This window comes from Bufo bufo, chromosome 1 (assembly GCF_905171765.1).
Source record: "Bufo bufo chromosome 1, aBufBuf1.1, whole genome shotgun sequence".
Classification (NCBI taxonomy): Eukaryota; Metazoa; Chordata; class Amphibia; order Anura; family Bufonidae; genus Bufo; species Bufo bufo.
The window spans coordinates 133,466,556-133,485,476 of NC_053389.1; the positions used below are offsets into that span (position 1 = coordinate 133,466,556).

Here is an 18,921-nt window from a genome sequence, read left to right on the forward strand (position 1 = left end):
CAGCTGCAGGCAGTGGACGCCCGTCAGTGACCCAGCCACAAGTGCCCTGGTTGGAAGAGCTCCATGTAGGGGACGAGACTACCCCCCAACATCAACAAGAAGGGATCCTACAGCTGGTCAAAGAGTACCACCAGGCCTTCAGTAAGCATGCTACTGATTATGGAGAGGTGAGTGCCATACAACACACCATACCTACTGGCTCTCATCCTCCTATCAAGGAGAGATACAGACCCTTACCGCCTACTTCATATCAGACTGTAAAAGAAATGATCCAAGAGATGAAAGACTCTAATGTAATCCGGGACAGCCGTAGTCCGTGGGCTGCACCCCTGGTCCTTGTAAAGAAAAAGGATGGTGGTATCCGTTTCTGTGTGGATTATAGGAAAATTAATCAAATAACCCACAAAGATGCATACCCACTGCCCCGCATTGAGGAGTCACTAACTGCTCTGGGCTCCTCTGCCTATTTCTCCACATTGGACTTGACCAGTGGCTACTGGCAAGTACCCATGGCTCCTGCAGATAGGGAAAAGACTGCTTTCACTACTCCCATGGGCCTGTTCGAATTCAATTGTATGCCGTTCAGGCTATGTAATGCCCCAGGAACTTTCCAGAGACTAATGGAGCGGTGTTTGGGTCACAAAAACTTCGAAACAGTGCTGCTGTATCTAGATGACGTCATTGTGTACTCAAAAACATATGAAGACCATCTGAAACATTTAGCAGAAGTATTTGAAATCCTTATCAAATATGGCTTGAAGGTAAAGCCATCAAAGTGTCACTTGCTCAAACCTGCAGTAAAATACCTGGGGCATGTGGTAAGCGGAGAGGGCGTGCAACCTGACCCTGATAAGTTAGCGGCTGTCCGTAATTGGCCGGTCCCCACTACAGTCAAAGAGGTGAGGGGTTTCCTTGGTTTTGCCGGCTACTATAGACGTTTTATCCCCCATTTTGCTCAAATAGCTGATCCTATCCAGGAGCTCTTGAGGGGGCAACCCAAGAAAAGTCCTAGAACTCCTGTGCCCATTGAGTGGAATGAGGAAAGAGAGATAGCGTTCCAATTGTTAAAAAAGAAACTGACCGAGCCTCCTGTGTTAGGTTATCCAGACTACAGCAAGCCCTTCCATCTGTATACTGATGCTAGCAAGCGAGGCCTGGGAGCTGTGTTAGCCCAGATCCAAGAGGGAAAAGAAAAAGTGATAGCTTATGCAAGCCGCTCCCTGAAAGGAGCTGAGAAAAATGACCAGAATTATAGTTCCTTCAAACTAGAGTTCCTGGCCTTAGTGTGGGCAGTGACGGAAAAATTCAAAGATTATCTAGCCGCCACCCCGTTCATTGCATTCACTGACAATAACCCTCAGGCACATCTAAATACAGCTAAATTAGGGGCCTTGGAGCAGAGATGGGCCTCTCGCCTCGCCAACTATGATTTCTCTGTAAAATATCGTGCTGGACGTACTAATGATAATGCTGATGCTTTATCCATGCTTCCCACAGAGACAGCTCCTGATGATGTGCGAGATGCTTGGGAAGATGTAGAGATGCCGGCTTTCTATAACAAATTTGCTCAACAGGATCAGGCTCGAGCTACCAATGACAGAGCTGCAGTTCCTTCACCCTCCAGTAGGCCTGATCCTAAAGAAGAAAGGTGGGTGAAACTACAGTCTGAAAGTAGAGTGCTGGGTGAGTTGTTGGACTTCATTACTAGTGGCAGAGCCCCTGAGAGGATTCGGCGTAAGAGTGCAGATCCTGAGCTCATCAAACTGTGGAGACAGCGCCATCAACTCTTCATACAAAAGGGCCTATTGCTACGGAGAAGCCTAGACCCAGTGTCCAACGAAAGAGTACACCAGATTCTCATACCCCGACGAGATGCAGGTATGGTGTTGGAGATGTACCACAATCAATCCGGTCACTTTGGGGTCCAAAAGACTGAGGCTACTATCCGCCAGCGGTTTTACTGGGTGGGCATGAGAGAAGACATTGAGAAGTGGTGTCGGGAGTGTGTAGCCTGTGCCTTAAAACGAAGTGAGCACCATGATCAGAGGGCACCACTGAGACCCATTGTAAGTACCCGTCCTCTTGAACTTGTCGCCATCGACCATGTGAAACTGGAGCCTAGTCGCTCAGGGTATGCTTATGCCATGACTATTATTGACCATTTCACTAAGTTTGTTGTAGCGGTGCCTGTGAGAGACCAGACAGCCAAGACTACAGCCGAACTGTTCTGGAAGCACTTCCTCCTGCCCTACGGATGTCCAGAAAAGATCCTCACCGATCAAGGACCTGCTTTTGAGTCCCATCTGTTCCATGAACTGTGCCGCTTACACAACTGTAAGAAGATCCGGACAACCGCCTACCATCCTCAAGGTAATGGATTATGTGAAAAAATGAATCAGACCTTGATAGAGATGCTGAGGGCCGTACCTCCTGAAACCAGAGGAGATTGGCCTAATCTGTTGCCACAGCTCATGTTCACGTACAATCATACCATCCATTGTTCCACTGGGTATACCTCTTTTTACTTGATGTTTGGGCGCCAAGGGACATTGCCTGCTGATCACTCCTTGGACATACATGTACCTGATTGCATCAACCCATTACCTAATACTGACTGGGTTGCTGAGCACCAAAGGCGATTGAATACAGCCAAAGCCATTGTTCAGGAACGTATGGACTTTGCCAGAGACCGACAGCAGAGAGACTATGATCAGGCAGCCCATGCAGAACCCTTGACAATAGGGGCTGTGGTATGGTTAAAAAATAACCGCCGTACAAGTAAACTGGACAGTAAATGGGAGCAAAGTCCCTATGTTGTCACTGCAATCCCAAATGTGGGAACTCACACTTATGAGATCACCCGGGAAGGCAAGGGATCCCAAATTGTACACAGAAATCGGTTAAAGCTCTGTCTGACACCAGAACCCAGTGCCGAGAGTTCTGGATCTGAATCCCCTGTGTCAGAGTCAGCAATACAGCCCGAGGATCCTATGCAGGCTGTCAATAATCTAAGGTATGACGCTGATCCCATGCATTGGCTTCTGACACCATGGTTGAACTTGCTGGTGCCTGCTCCGGCACCTACTGTATCTTCACCTCCAGAAGAGCCGGTTCAAGATGCCCCGGATCCAGTTCCCCCTCTAGTGGATCTAGTTGTTCCTGTTGTTCCAGTTGTTCCTGTTGTTCCTGACCAAGATCTCACTGATGGAGACCCTCCTGTTGCTCCTCTCTCTTCTACCTCGTTGCTAAGGGAAGAGGAGACCCCTGTGTTGAGAAGGTCTACCCGGATGACCAGGGGACGCCCGCCAGTCCGTTTAGGGGACTTTGACTATACTGGTGGTGTCTCCTCCCGAGCAGTTGCTACTGGTAATACCTTGCTGGACATTTGCGCGCAAGAATGGACTCCCCCACGTGAGCCCTTGCCTGTGATACACCCACAGGAAACCCCTGGGTAGTTCCGTTATTATACTGCCACCAAAGAAAGATGGACTAACCTGGTTCACCCTAAGTCTGCTGTGCCAGGTCAGCGGCCGTGCCTAAGAAGCAAGAAGATGCCCCTTTCCCTTGCGTCATTTATTTATGAAGTTACCAATGTTATGTTTTTCTGTGTGAAATAATTATCTATTATATTGATGATGTAATGCTTAAGTTATGTACCATGTTATGCCGGTTCAGGAAGGTGTGTGTGAGTACGAGGCCTTACTCACGTTAAAGTCTGGGGGTGTGCAGCATACGGGTAGGTTACCCGACACTGCTAGTTTGTACTGTGTATTTCCCTTTAAGCCAGTTAGGCCTGGTGCAGGCAATCCTTGTTACAGCCAGCAGAGGGAGCTCCCAGTTCAGTATAAATAGGCTAGGGCCTAGCCTAGGAAGGCAGTTCAGAAGTTTCTAGAACCTGAGGAAGCTGAGAGAGAGACAGAGGCAAGTCCAGAAAAGCAAGAAGTACTAAAGACAACAGAGGAGGTACTTGATAATTATAAAACCAAGGATATACGCCAGAGCTAGGGCATCGGGCCTTGGAGAAGATTTTCTATGTTCCAGGATCAGTCAGGAATAGAGTGCAAGCCGCCTGTACTGCAAGTCCTGTGTTTAACACTCTGAAGTCACCTTGCTATATATATTGCCTGCATCAAATGTACTGCAACCAACTGTCTGCAAAGGAACTGCGCTTCCATCTATGTCCATGTATGATGACTACTAAAGTTTGAGTTCTGTTTTAACATCACGTGGTTCCTCAGTTATTCCTGCTATCAGCAAACGGCGTGCCACCGTTTAATTGGCACTGGCGTCACGAACATTACTGATCATTACCTGCCCTTGCAGAGAGTCAGCTGTCTCAGGTTAGTGTCACGATTGCACTACAATACCCAGGAACATTTTTAAACCTAACTTGAGTACGCTGCACCTCTCTTTTGGCGTCACGAACATTACTTTTCATCACCTGCCCTTGCAGAGAGTCAGCTGTCTCAGGTTAGTGTCACTATTGATAATTTAACACAACCAATTAAAGTCGGTCAAACTATAATGAAGTAATGGGCTAAACCCTTGGTCAATATTAGAAATCACAGTGAACGGGTAGCTTTATAATATTTAAAACATAACATTTAATGATGTACGTAGATAAAATAATGGGCCCTACTATGCTTGACAAAGATGAATAGTTGCCACTAGTAACACTTATCTCCTGAAAAAATGGGCGGAGATATGGAGGGACCAATAAGGGATAGTAATAAAGTAGGGAGATAGGATGAAGGGTAGCCAGGTACCAAGGCAGAGAGACACAGTGCTGGGTCACTTTCCCTAGATCACCCTGTCTCTCTATATCCTCCTCCTATCTAACACAATATCCCTATTGCAACCCTTCCTTAAGATGGACTGCCCAGCTTTGCCCGATAGCCAGAAATGGTCCTTAGGTGGTTACCCTAGCACCAGGGGAGGGGGCAAAAAAGATGGCAAAGATAAATGTGATGAATCAAGAGCAAGCGAATCCACAACTGGTGTGAAATCGCCTACAGTACCAGACACGTTCATACACAAAATAAGATATGTTATCCAAAATAAATAACACTTAATGATGGTGGTATAGTCCCGACGCGTTTCCTCAGTGTTACCTGATTCGTCAGGGGACAGAATTATATCTAGAGAGCCCTTAGGCTGGGCTCAGTTATCCAACAAAATAGGGTCACAGGGGGCACACTGATAAATCAAGCCCACAAAGCTTTTACAGTCTCCCTAGTGGTGGAGAACTGTACAGCAAATGAGGTATGAAGATGAACAATTGTGTGACCTCCAATCGGTCAACCGTTGTAAAGTTAGAGACCGAGACACCCTCTATTTTGTAAGGCCTGTGGTGATTCCTGGTATTTAATCCTCTATCCGTGTGGACAAAGAGATCCCAGGTGCTCAATGTTTAATGCACACCAATGTCCAGGTATAGGTGTCCAGACCTGGAGGATAAACCAGGAGTAACCAGAGGTCAATAGTCTTAACCAAACCTAGTTATATTGTTTGGTAAGACTTCAATCCAAACCTAGTAAACCGGTGATCATATATTCATAAATGCTTCTCATTAACTGAAAGTATCTATTCAATACACTTCCAATAAGAAAAGCATTCTGTCAGTTGATAGTATCAGTTTAACACACATTGTAACCGATCCCCCACCAGTGATGTCACTAGCGGACGTTTAAGAGACGGTACAACATAACTTATCTCATGCTAGTAACAGTCTGGTATAAAAGCATAAGGTAATGAGCAGCTTATCTGTCCAGTCGTTGGTAATGACCGTTCCCAGATATGGATGGATGGAGGGTATTCCCTGGCGTCCCGCGTGTAGCAGTGGCGAATAGTGTCACTATTGCACTACAACACCCAGGAACATTTCTACACCTAACTTGAGTACGCTGCATTTCCATAATAGGAAATAATTTAGGCATCTGGCCAACAGAGGGCACTACCGAATATATGACTTACTGTATGCTGCACTCGAACAATAGGGGAATGCATCCAAAGAATTCACGGGACTAGCAGACGTGATCTTTGTGGGTCTTTTCTTTTTACTTGCTCCCTAGCTAGCCCAAGGACTTGTTAACTGTGTGAATAAAGTTGTCTGACAATCCCTCTCATCCTCTGGTAAGTCATCAGGACAGTCAGACAGGGCGAAGGATCAGATCAGTGCTGCCATGGGTATGCAAAACTTCTAAGGGGGAAATGTATCAACCTTTATACCAGAAAACTGGCATCAAAAAGTTGTAGCATCTTTTTGGGGGCTTTCAGTCCCGCTTACCACTTTTTTTTTAAAAGTGTCCAGAAAAGTAAAATGCCAGTCTTAAATTTCCCCCCTAAGTTGTTTGCTGCTGTTAGTAGATATCAAATGTTAACCACTTGCCGACCGGCCATTAACTATATACAGTACAGACCAAAAGTTTGGACACACCTTCTCATTCAAAGAGTTTTCTTTATTTTCATGACTATGAAGGCATCAAAACTATGAATTAACACATGTGGAATTATATACATAACAAACAAGTGTGAAACAACTGAAAATATGTCATATTCTAGGTTCTTCTAAGTAGCCACCTTTTGCTTTGATTACTGCTTTGCACACTCTTGGCATTCTCTTGATGAGCTTCAAGAGGTAGTAGGTAGGTACTGTACGTCCAGACAGTCAGCAGATATCTCTTCATGAACTGTGCAGAGATCGCAGCTGCACGCTAATAGTGCAGCTGCTAGAGCCCACTGTCAGTGACAGCCATGCTCCCCATAGAGAAGGCAGGGACGGTTTTTATCATCCCTGCCTTCACCATCAATCTGTATACACCGATCAACGAGCACTGTGCATAGAGGTCAGGAAGCGGCTGCTCCTGTCCCAGAATGGGAGAGGTCAGGTCAGACAGCAAAGGGTCAAATTCAGAAATCAGACGGGTCATTACACGGGCTGACAAACCTAGAACAGCACACCTTTGCAGGACACTGTCCCACAGGCTTGGGAAGAGTTGGGCGTGGCCCTTTAAGAGCTGGAAGAAGCGCATGGGGACCCTATAGGCAGTGAGAGGCACTGCTGGTAAAAAGCAGGCCGGCGGGTCAGGGAGTGGGGAAGCAGGTGACCAGAACAACACCCCTGTCCATCAGGGAGAGCGGAGTGGTTGCAGATACAGGCCAATGTCATTGGTCTCTAACATGGCTCTCTTCTCATTCCTAGTCCACAGCATGCCTCCCCTCATTCCTGATCCGCATTACTTGCCCCTCTTATGGCTCTATCTCTCATTCCTAGTCCTCAGCATGACTTCCCACTAATTTCTGGTCCCAGCAGAAAGTCTCCTCTCACTCCTGGTCCCCAGAATGGCTCCACTTCTCATAACTAGTCCTCAATATGGTGCCCCCTCACATTACTGGTTCCCATCACGTCCCCACCCCCCACCCCCATTACACACACCAGTATGGCCCAACCTTTCAACCTGGTCCCTAGTATGTTTTGAGGTCTGATATGGGGGTCTAATCTCAGGATCTGATATGGGGGTTTTATCTGAAAGTTTTTTTTTATGAACATTCATGAAAATGAAATATTTGACAGATGCATTACATGGACATGCATAGAAATGTAACAACTGTTTCATAACGTAATAAAAAAAAAAAAGGGTAGGATGAAAGGGGAAAGGGAGGGGGTGGTATATAAGGTATTCCGCAATGAATTATACAGAAAAGGTCAATATAAACAGCAAGTTATATGGAAGAATCTAATACCTTATAAAAGAGTCAATAGGAATAAGTGCTCTGAAGCCAAGTTTCCCATCTATGAAGAAAGGGATGTTTCTTGTTATTTGACGAGGCCCACATACCCTCACACCAACAATTGTTATCTATCTCTTTGGTAAGTCTGCGTATAGAGGGGAAATCACTGTCTTCCCAACATGAAGCAATTTTATTACGAGTTGCAAAAATACTATGGATGATAATGGATCTATGATTAGTAGGGAAGATGTTGATGCCTATAGACAATAAAGCTAATTCTGGGGATGGCGTTATAGTATAGTTGCAAATCTTTGACAGCATTTTGAAAATCTGTTACCAAATTTGATTAACAGGTTCACAGTCCCACCATAAATTAATATAAGACCCTATAGTCGACTGGCATCTCCAGCATATGGGTGACATATCAGGGAAAATTTTGTTTAATGATGCGGTATGCCAGACCTTGCAGGGGTATTATGCGTGAGGTCACGGTGTGAGCAATAGGTGGGCCGAGGTAAATACAGTTCTGGTTACTCACGGTTACGTCGTCCCTGGGCAGGCTCACATAAGTGAAGAGAACGGCACAAGGATTCTCTGGGGCACACTCTGGTGTAAGGGACACTGGGCAGATGGTGGTTCGAGGTGTCCTTGGTGGTCTGTATTAATGTGCCAGTGGCAAGGTCCCTTGTAATCGTGACGCCAGTACCTTTTGTATGGAGGTACAACCATTTACTGTAGTGTTAATAGAGGAACTTGAGTCTGAGGCAAGCAGGGTGGAACTCAAAAGGGAACTTTACTGAAGATGACTTTGGATAACAGTACATCCAAAGTAGTAAAACAGTCTCTTGATACAGAGATATCACTGCTGCAGGTCCTCTGCTGACTGGTGTAACTGTCCCTCTCTAGATATTAAATAAGGAAATTGTAGCCTTACTGATAGTGAACTTCAGGAATGGTCCTGGTGATCCTGGTTCAGGCTGGTGAAGTTGCCAAAGGCTGGTAAATCCTTCACGGTGGAGTCCAAAGGTCCTAAGGCCCCAATAAGATGTGTCCAATAACCCTTTGGGGGTCTCCTTTCGGTAATGTATTCTGATTGAATCGAGCACTACAGCTCTGGGCTGAGGTATGGCCGAGGGATAAAGATAACAGACGGCATACACTGCTAGGCTGTGCTCAGCTGCCACTCTAGTCTCAACAGGAAGTTGTCTGGAAACTAGACTGAAACTAGACTCTCCTGGCTAGGCCTGAGCTGAACTATATATATGGGAGGTGTTATCTCCCCCTAGTGGTAAGCTCAATGTAAATGAATGCTAATACACCTGTTAGCAGGGAATATGCAAAAGGACACATGCATTATACAAACAGGCTATATAAGGCATTATAAAGTACAATACAACAACTTTGCAGTACCCACGAGGGTAGTGGGATGCTGCAATGATACAGGTGTTTTATACCATCTATAAAGTATTTTTCTTGCGTTTTCAAGATGTCCAGCACACCTTGACAATTTGGAAGTCCCTGTAAAAGCTTCATGCCATTGGTTTTCAGATAGAGTTTTATTTAAATCTGAGTGCCACCTGTCAATAACATGGGAGAGGGGATCTGAAGAAGATGTTTTCAGGATTTGGTATCCTTTAGTGATGCCTCTATCAGCAATTAATGTTGATGATAACAAGTTGTACATATTTAATGTGTTAATATCTGAAATATACACTTTTGGAGATTGTAGTAAATGTCTCTATTGGGGATAGAGAATTTATGTTTTAAATATGCAAAATCTACAAAGCTGTTATTGAGCCATAGTTGCAAAATATTAGAGACACCTAATTCCACCCAATTGTGGATAGAGAAATTCGGAGTTGCCAGCTCACAGATTGTTAGTGGTGAAAAAAAAGGAGAAGCAGGGATAATCTTCTCTGATCTACTAAGAGGATTCCATATATTGGCTATAGCTTGGATACAAATTAAGGGGATTGATAGTTTGATGCCAAATAAGAGAGAATTTACCCAAGAACGTTTTTTCTACGATTACCCATTTTTTCTTTGTGTCGTTCGATTGAAGACTTCTGTATTGGTCTAGGATTGTAGCCTTGTAATAGTGAATTAGGGATGGAAAATTAAGTCCACCTTTCATCAAATGTTTGTATAAAATAGAGGCTTTAAACCTAGGTTTGGTTTTGCCCTATATGTGACGATTGAGAAGGGATTGTAGTTTTTGTAAATATGTACCTGGGATAGAGATGGGTATGTAAAATATATAGGATCTTGGGGAGAACAATCATTTTTATAGCGGCCATTTTACCTAACCATGAGAGGGAGTGTAATTTAAGATTGTTTAGGCATATTTTAATGTCTTCTAAGAGTGGAGTATAATTAGCGTCAAACTATTTGGTAGAAGGAAAAGCTAGTTTAATTCCCAAGTATGGAAGTGTATCTTTCACCCAATAGAAACCATGAGTATTAGATTTATTTATTTTTGTGTGGAGAAGGGTAGCCCAAGATTGAGCATTTGAGATTTATTAATATTAACTTTGTAGTATGAAGCTTGGCTGAAGCTATTTATGATATCATGAGGGACGATAGAGGGTTAGAGGTAATAATAAGAACGTCATCGGCGAATAAACCAATACGATGGTCATGGGAACCTACTGTTATTTCATTGATATGGGGTGAGGATCTAATATGTTCGGCAAATGGTTCCATGGATAATGCAAAAATTAAGGGTGACAATGAACAACCCTGTCTAGTCCCATTTTTAATTTTGAAAGGGTTAGATAAAAAGCCAGATGAGTACACTGATGCACTACGGTCTGAGTAGAGAGCCATTACTGCAGAAAGGAAGAAACCAGAGAATCCAAATTTCTTCAAGGTTTCCTCAACATAACATCAATAAATTCTGTCCAACGCCTTCTCGCATCCAAAGAAAGAAGCAGAGAAGGCGTCCGACTGTTGTAGGCTACATCAATTAGGTCAATAAATCGTCTAGTGCTATCAGACGATTGTCTATTCTGGATAAACCCAATTTGGTCATTATGTATTAAAGATGGGAGAATATTAAAGGGAGTCTGTCAGCACATTTACCCCTTTTTAACAGTTCCCATAGCGCTGTAGCCGCAACACAGACGATTTAAACGGTACCTTTATATGCTTTTGTGGACTTGTAAAACTGCCAAAAACGAACTTTGATGCATATGTAAATGAGGGCTCGCAAGTTCCCAGGGGCGGCGTCCACCGCGTTGGTGCCCAGGCATCTCTGCCTCTTCGGCTCTTATCCCCGCCCAGCCTCTTCCTCTGCCCACCCATCTGTTTTCTCTCCCCCTCAGCGAGATCCCGCGCCTGTGCGCTGACTTCCTTGGTCGGGGCATGCGCACTGCGATGCCCATTGCTGGCACGGCATCGCAGTAGCTTATGCGCAGGCTAACGGATCAAACAGAGAGGTAAATTTATCTGTATGATCCGTTAGCCGGCGCATGCGCATAAGCTACTGCGATGCCTTACCAGCAATGGGCATCGCAGTGCGCATGCCCCGGCCAAGGAAGTCAGCGTGTAGGCGCGGGATCTCGCTGAGGGCGAGAGAAAACAGATGGGCGGGCAGAGGAAGAGGCTGGGTGGAGATAAGAGCCGAAAAGGCAGAGATGCCTGGGCACCAACGCGGTGGACTCCGGCCCTGGGCACTTGCGAGCCCTCATTTACATATGCATCAAAGTTCGTTTTTGGTAGTTTTACAAGTCCACAAAAGCATATAAAGGTACCGTTTTAATCATCTGTGTTGCGGCTACAGCGCTATAGAAACTGTTAAAAAGGGGTAAATGTGCTGACAGACTCCCTTTAACTATTCTATCAGCTAAGATCTTAGCGTAGATTTTAAGATCGGAGTTAAGTAACAATATTGGTCTAAAATTGGATGGAGTGTCTATGGGCTTGCCCGGTTTAGGAAGGGTGATAACCAGGGCTCTAAGCATATCTTGTGGAATATCGCCTTGGGTTGCAAATAAATTGAATGTTCTAACAAGGTAGGGAGCAAGAAGAGTGAAAATGTTTTGTAGTATTCATTAGTAAGACCATCTGGTCCTGGGGTCTTATTGGTCTTGAGCATATGAATGTTTTTTTTGGACTTCAGATATCGTGATTTTGTCGTTTATTTTTTTTGCTTTGTTGGGGGGATAAAGAGGGGAGGGAAATTCCGTTTAAGAATTGTTAATGAGGGATGAAGTGGGTTGAATGGTATCTTTGGAGTTGTCTAGATTGTAGAGATCAGCGTAGTATTTTGAAAATTCTTCAGATATCAATTTAGGATTAAAGGGACACTGACAGGCCCAATAAGCATATTTAGGTATATATATGACAGTACAGGTCTTCTAAAGTGTATTAAAAGCATATAAGTATACCCACTGTCCACCTTATAAATACAGTAAACTGAAGTTTTATAACCTGCTTGAATCGTCTTCAATCTGCCCAAGGGGCAGCGTTTCATCTCCACTCGTGCCCAGCCAGCCTCGCCCCAACTGCCGTTTTGAAGCGCCGCCCAGCTCATCAATATTCACTTAGCTGGGCGGCTTCTGCTCTCCCCGCTCTGAAGCGCTGCGCTGAACAGTGCCCGGCGCATGCGCATAATGCAGAGGCTGAAGCGGCCTCTAAGATGCAGACTGTACGCAGGCGCGATGTGATCCCGGCCAGTGAGGGTGCCGGGCGCATGCACTGAAGATGAGACGGAGGCCGATGCCCATAGGATTGTATTGGGCATGCGCCGGATCTTGTGAAGTCGGGGACAGTAGTAGCCGCCCAGCGAAGTGAATATTGATGAGCTGGGCGGCACTTCAAAACGGCAGTTGGGCGCGGCTGGCTGGGCACAAGTGGAGATGAAACGCCGCCCCTTGGGCAGATTGAAGACGATTCAAGCAGGTTGTAAAACTTTAGTTTACTGTATTTATAAGGTGGACAGGGGGGGGTACTTAGATGATTTTAATACACTTTATAAGACCTGTACTGTCATATATATACCTAAATATGCTTATTGGGCCTGTCAGTGTCCCTTTCAGGATTTTTGCTTTATTTTTGTCTTATAGAAAAGGGATTTTAATTTTGTTTTTTGTTTTTTATCCTATTAGCTAACATTTTAGAGGCTTTGTTACTCTGCCAATACTGGTCCGCTCTTTTTCTTATATGTAATTCATATTTATTGTGTAAGTGAAGGTATAGTAGGTGTCTTGCTGATTTTAGTTTGTTTCCTATCGAGGGGTTGAGACATTTTTTGTATTGTCTTTCTAAATCTTGAATGGATGTGAGTAAGGAATTTATGGCCTCTTGTCTAATTTTCTTTTGGGTTGCTGCATACTTTAGGAAATGTCCTCTAATAAATGCTTTATGACTGAGCATTCCAAAGAGAGGAATCTAGAACTGAGTTATTATCATTGAAGTAAAAAAAATATTTTAAATTTTTGTTGATGTCTAGCTGGGTTGGAGATATCTGAAGGAGTGAGTTATTTAGTCTCCATGGAGAGTAAACGGTGTTATTGAATTGTTCTTGAATTGTAAGGATTATAGGGGCATGATCAGACCAAGTAATATTCATGATATCAGATGTAATAACCCTTTGAAGTAGCCATTTATCCGTAATAAATAGATTTATACGGGAGAAGGTATTGTGAGGGTGGGAGTAAAAGGTGTAGTCTTTCTCGTTGGCATGAAGGGAACGCCAAGTGTCATAAAGATTTTCAGTAATTAGTAAATCCTGTAGAGATAAACGATTCGTAGGGTGTGGGAGGGGACCTGTTTTATCAATGGAGAGGTCAGGGGTGACGTTGAAATCCTTGTTTAATTTCTTGCGCTTGTTTAAAGATTTTTTTGATAAATCGTAATTGATGGGTGTTAGGAGCATATACAGTTGAAAGAAAAAGTATGTGAACCCTTTAGAATAATATGGATTTCTGCACAAATTGGTCATAAAATGTGATCTGATCTTCATCTAAGTCACAGCAATAGACAATCACAGTCTGCTTAAACCAATAACACAAAGAATTAAATGTTACCATGTTTTTATTGAACACACCATGTAAACATTCACAGTGCAGGTGGAAAAAGTATGTGAACCCTTGGATTTAACAACTGGTTGAACCTCCTTTGGCAGCAATAACTTCAACCAAACGTTTTCTGTAGTTGCAGATCAGACGTGCACAACGGTCAGGAGTAATTCTTGACCATTCCTCTTTACAGAACTGTTTCAGTTCTGCAATATTCTTGGGATGTCTGGTGTGAATCGCTTTCTTGAGGTCATGCCACAGTATCTCAATTGGGTTGAGGTCAGGACTCTGACTGGGCCACTCCAGAAGGCTTATTTCCTTCTGTTTAAGCCATTCTGTTGTTGATTTACTTCTATGCTTTGGGTTGTTGTCCTGTTGCAACACCCATCTCCTGTTGAGCTTCAGCTGGTGGACAGATGGCCTTAAGTTCTCCTGCAAAATATCTTGATAAACTTGGGAATTCATTTTTCTTTCGATGATAGCAATCCGCAGCAAAGCAGCCCCAAACCATGATGCCCCCACCACCATACTTCATAGTTGAGATGAGGTTTTGATGTTGGTGTGCTGTGCCTCTTTTTCTCCACACATGGTGTTGTGTGTTTCTTCCAAACAACTCAACTTTGGTTTCATCTGTCCACAGAATATTTTGCCAGTACTGCTGTGGAACATCCAGGTGCTCTTGTGCAAACTGTAAACGTGCAGCAATGTTTTTTTGGACAGCAGTGGCTTCCTCTGTGGTATCCTCCCATGAAATTCATTCTTGTTTAGTGCTTTACGTATAGTAGATTCACTAACAGGGATGTTAGCATATGCTAGAGACTTTTGTAAGTCTTTAGCTGACACTCTAGGATTCTTCTTCACCTCATTGAGCAGTCTACGCTGTGCTCTTGCAGTCATCTTTACAGGATGGCCACTCCTAGGGAGAGTAGCAGCAGTGCTGAACTTTCTCCATTTATAGACAATTTGTCTTACTGTGGACTGATGAACAGCAAGGCTTTTGGAGATACTTTTATAACCCTTTCCAGCTTTATGCAAGTCAACAATTCTTAATCGTAGGTCTTCTGACAGCTCTTTTGTGCGAGGCATCAATCACATCAGGATATGCTTCTTGTGAAAAGCAAACCCAGAACTGGTGTGTGTTTTTTATAGGGCAGGGCAGCTGTAACCAACACCTCCAATCTCATCTCATTGATTGGACTCCAGTTGGCTGACACCTCACTACAATTAGCTCTTGGAGATGTCATTACTCTAGGAGTTCACATACTTTTTCCACCTGCACTGTGAATGTTTACATGGTGTGTTCAATAAAAACATGGTAACATTTAATTATTTGTGTGTTATTAGTTTAAGCAGACTGTGATTGTCTATTGTTGTGACTTAGATGAAGATCAGATCACATTTTATGACCAATTTGTGCAGAAATCCATATCATTCCAAAGGGTTCACATACTTTTTCTTGCAACTGTAGGTTAACTATGGTGAACAGGGCATTAATGATGGAGCATACGATTATAATAAATCTACCATTTTCATCAACTATTGTATTGAGACACTGAAATGAAATAGTATTTTTAATCCTATGATCACTCCTCTTTTTTTGTGGGTAGCATGAGCGAAATATAAGTGGGGAAAAGAAGGGTGATGTAGTCTGTGAGAATTGTTAGCATTTAAGTGTGATTCCTGGATGCAAAAGATGTCACATTTCTGTTTTCTTATTTCAGACCAAAGGACGGATCTTTTGAAAGGGTTGTTTAAGCCCTTTACGTTTAGAGACATAATTTTAATCCCCATTTGGTGAGACAAGGAAACTCAATGTAAAAATATACAAATTATACATAAAATTGCATAAAGATCTAAAGGGATTAGGATTTTGATTGCGGCAGTCAATGTCATTTTCTGTGAGTAGACTTTAAAATTCTTGTCATCTTGGTGGCGTTGGGTTAGGGATAACCTAAAAAAAACATTAAAAAAGAACAGGAAAACAGCAAACAGTGGTCTAACAGGGACCCGGGGTCCAAACATTACTTCGTAGGACAATAATTTGAGGAGGTGAATAGATAGATCAATTGGATCAGGGATAGACGGACTTAAGTTCACAGGTGGTGTCATAGTGTGAATACTTAAGAGTAGATACATGTAAGTTCCAGGGAGTATGTCTTCTATGGATTCATGGTGGAGAGGATCCTACTCTTGTCCATTCCTGGGAGAGCGATGCTGGTTTCTTCCTTGGAGGTGAATCTGAAGGAGTCTTTTCTTTTAGTTTGTCTCCCTCTTGTTGTAAAGTTAGGTTCCACTTATGAATTGCATCAGCGGTTTCAGAAGGAGAGTTGATTATATAAGTAGAGTTGTGATATCGAATAATGAGCTTAACAGGGTAACCCCATTTGTAGGGTATGTTGTTTTGTCTGAGAATTTTAGTATATTGGGTGTATTCTCTTCTTTTTGCAAGAGTGATTACGGATAAATCTGTGTTAAGAGCTACACTTTGAAATCTCTCTGGAATGTCTTTTTTATGTTGAGCCGCTTTCATTACTTCTTCTTTTAGGTGAAAGAAATGTATTCTCGCTAGTACGTCTCTAGGAATTGAGGCTGGAAGAGACTTAGGCTTAGGCACTCTATGTATTCTGTCGATTATTAGCTCAGAGTTAGGAGTATCTGGTAAGTATGCTACAATTAGGTCAGAAACAAATTCCTTGAGTTGGTTATCATGGATCAATTCTGGAATATTTCTCAATCTTATATTGTTTTGCCTGGAGCGATCCTCTATATCAGCGATTTTTAGTTTAATTACAGCTAGTTCATCCTCTATTACATTGTGATCGTCGACCAGTGTATTATGAGCAGCCACAAATTCCTCCATTTTATCTTCCAGGTGAGCAGTGCGCTCCCCAATAGATATCAAATCTGAGTGAATGGTAGCTATAGTCTCTCTGAAGTCCCTTTGGATGGATTCTTTCAAATCTTTAAACATGTTTTGCAGTGTAGCAACAGAGATATTTTCATTACTAAGCTCTTTGTGACTCGGCTTTAGTTAAGGCAGATAAAGTACTTTCTGAACTCACCAGCTCCTTGCTGTGCCTTTTATTTTGCAGGCTATCAGGTGACTGCTTTGCAGGAGAGGTGGTGGAGCTTGCAGGCGAGCGAGGAGAATCCTTTGAGAGGTGGGAAGTCACATCTTGTGACTGCCCCGACACAGGAGGAAAGAAAGCAGTCATTTTCTTGGGGCTAGCGATCTTCTTCCTGCCCCTAGTCATCATCAGGTAGGACCTGGGGTATTCATACCTGGGGTATTCATACCTGGGGTATTCAGGAGGGCAATTAACTATTAGAACTTAATGTCGCTAAAATATAACTTTTATTGGTGGTCCTTAAAATGTGGATAATTCAACTAAAATCCTGAGCGAATGGGTTCATATCGCTCCTTTAGTTGTTGGGTTGCTCCCATATGCCTCCTCCTATCAATAGGGCACCTATCTATGGAATCTTGTGGCGAATATTTGTCTTAGATTAATAATAACCGCCTTGATTCACTCCTGTATATTTACTTACCTCCTGCGCTCTTTACAGCAATGACAAGAGGCGGGGCAGGGGTGTGTCGGCTCTCGGCGGTGCCCCTGATTCATTGGCTCCTGCATAGCTCCGTCCGGCCCAGGGGGTGTGGTTATTTCTTCTTCAGCAGCAGCACTGGCACGGCCGCGCTACTTCCGTCCCAGTGCCGCAGGCTACATGTGTGCACGCTAATCTATGAGAGCGTGCTACAGCTTTATGTGTTAGTCCTATGTTTGTCTTCCAATTTTGCTCCTGATGACTTAGCCGCATATTTACAGCGGTCAAAGAAACGCGTTGAGCAGTTAGGCCTGTGTGCCTTTAGTGATATAGAGGGACATACCTCATTAGGAAGTCATATGTGTTTGTAGCCAGGAACCAGTCTATTCAATGTACCTGGGGAAATAGTGGAGGGTTTAGTGAGAGTGCCTTTGCGTTAGACACTCTCACGTATTCAAACCCTTGCGGTGGTGGAGTGATATATGCGGACTGTATTGCTATTCCGCTAGCTCCCAGTTACATGGCTGGCTCACTGATTAGTACATTGGTCCAGGATCAGGTTTGAGTGTTTTGACGTAACACTCTCACCATATACCAGTGGGATCCTGGACGTAATTGGATTTTAGTGGAATTATCCACATTTTAAGGACCACCAATAAAAGTTATATTTTAGCGACATTAAGTTCTAATAGTTAATCGCTCCTTAGTTTGTTTGTCGCCCACCTGTTTCAAGATTGTATAGTGAACTCGTATTCAGGAGGGCAGAAGAGGATATTTTTACATATAAATTTAACCCCTTGGAGGCACGCTGGGAGCCGCTTCTATTCACAAGACACGGAGCTGCACTCTCACACGTCCGGTGCTCCCGTCATCCAGCCACGCCCCCCGATATTTTTTGTACTGGTGCACATTATAAAGGAGTATTTTTTGTACTGCCACACATTATTAGGGGGTATTTTTGTACTGGCACACATTATTAGGGAGTATTTTTGTACTGGCACACATTATTAGGGGGTATTTTTGTACTGGCACACATTATTAGGGAGTATTTTTGTACTGGCACACATTAAGAGGGGTTATTTTTGTAGTGGCACATATTAGTGGGCAATTTTCTACTGGCTCACATAATAAGGAGAAGTATTACTACTGGGGGACTATGGGGACATGATTACTAGTATGGGCACAATAGGGGCATTATTACTATTACTGTTAACACTATGCACTCTGGCAGATAATAATTACTATTGGTGAGACTTTGGGAGCACTGTTACTGTAGGGGGCACCCTGGCACAGTATCAGCTTAGCACAATTATTTTTGGGGGACATTATGCTTAGTGTCAGGGGCCCTATTTGCTGGGTGCAGTTACTGTATTTTTTAGTGCACTGTGTGGCAATAATTTTTGAAGGGGGCACTATCTGTGTGGTACTATTATTTTCAGGAGGATTATCTGTTTCTGCAGTATAGTATTGGGGAGCACAGGGGGACAGTATTGGGGTGTTGAGAAGGTGGAAGGATGATGCAAAAGTAGGAAACAAAGATGTCTGTTTGTCAAACTCTGCAGAGACGAGAGATGGCTGAAAGAAATCATCATGGCGGTCTGGTCTGAATAGAGAAGATGAAGAA

General features: G+C 43.5%; 1 protein-coding gene across 2 annotated transcripts in view; it reads left to right on the forward strand.

Annotated features, from left to right (window-relative positions):
• The window catches only part of RNF207 (ring finger protein 207), a 291,616-nt gene extending 272,733 nt beyond the window's left edge, over positions 1–18,883 (forward strand). Inside the window, exons 19-20 of one of the 2 annotated variants that reach the window (XR_005778481.1) lie at positions 16,844–17,011; positions 18,860–18,883. The gene's annotated coding sequence lies outside the window, so the exon portion shown is untranslated. Of the gene's footprint in view, positions 1–16,296; positions 16,352–16,843; positions 17,012–18,859 lie in introns of those variants that run through there. The other variant, XM_040429604.1, reaches the window with a different exon arrangement.
• Positions 18,884–18,921: the final 38 nt, after the last annotated feature.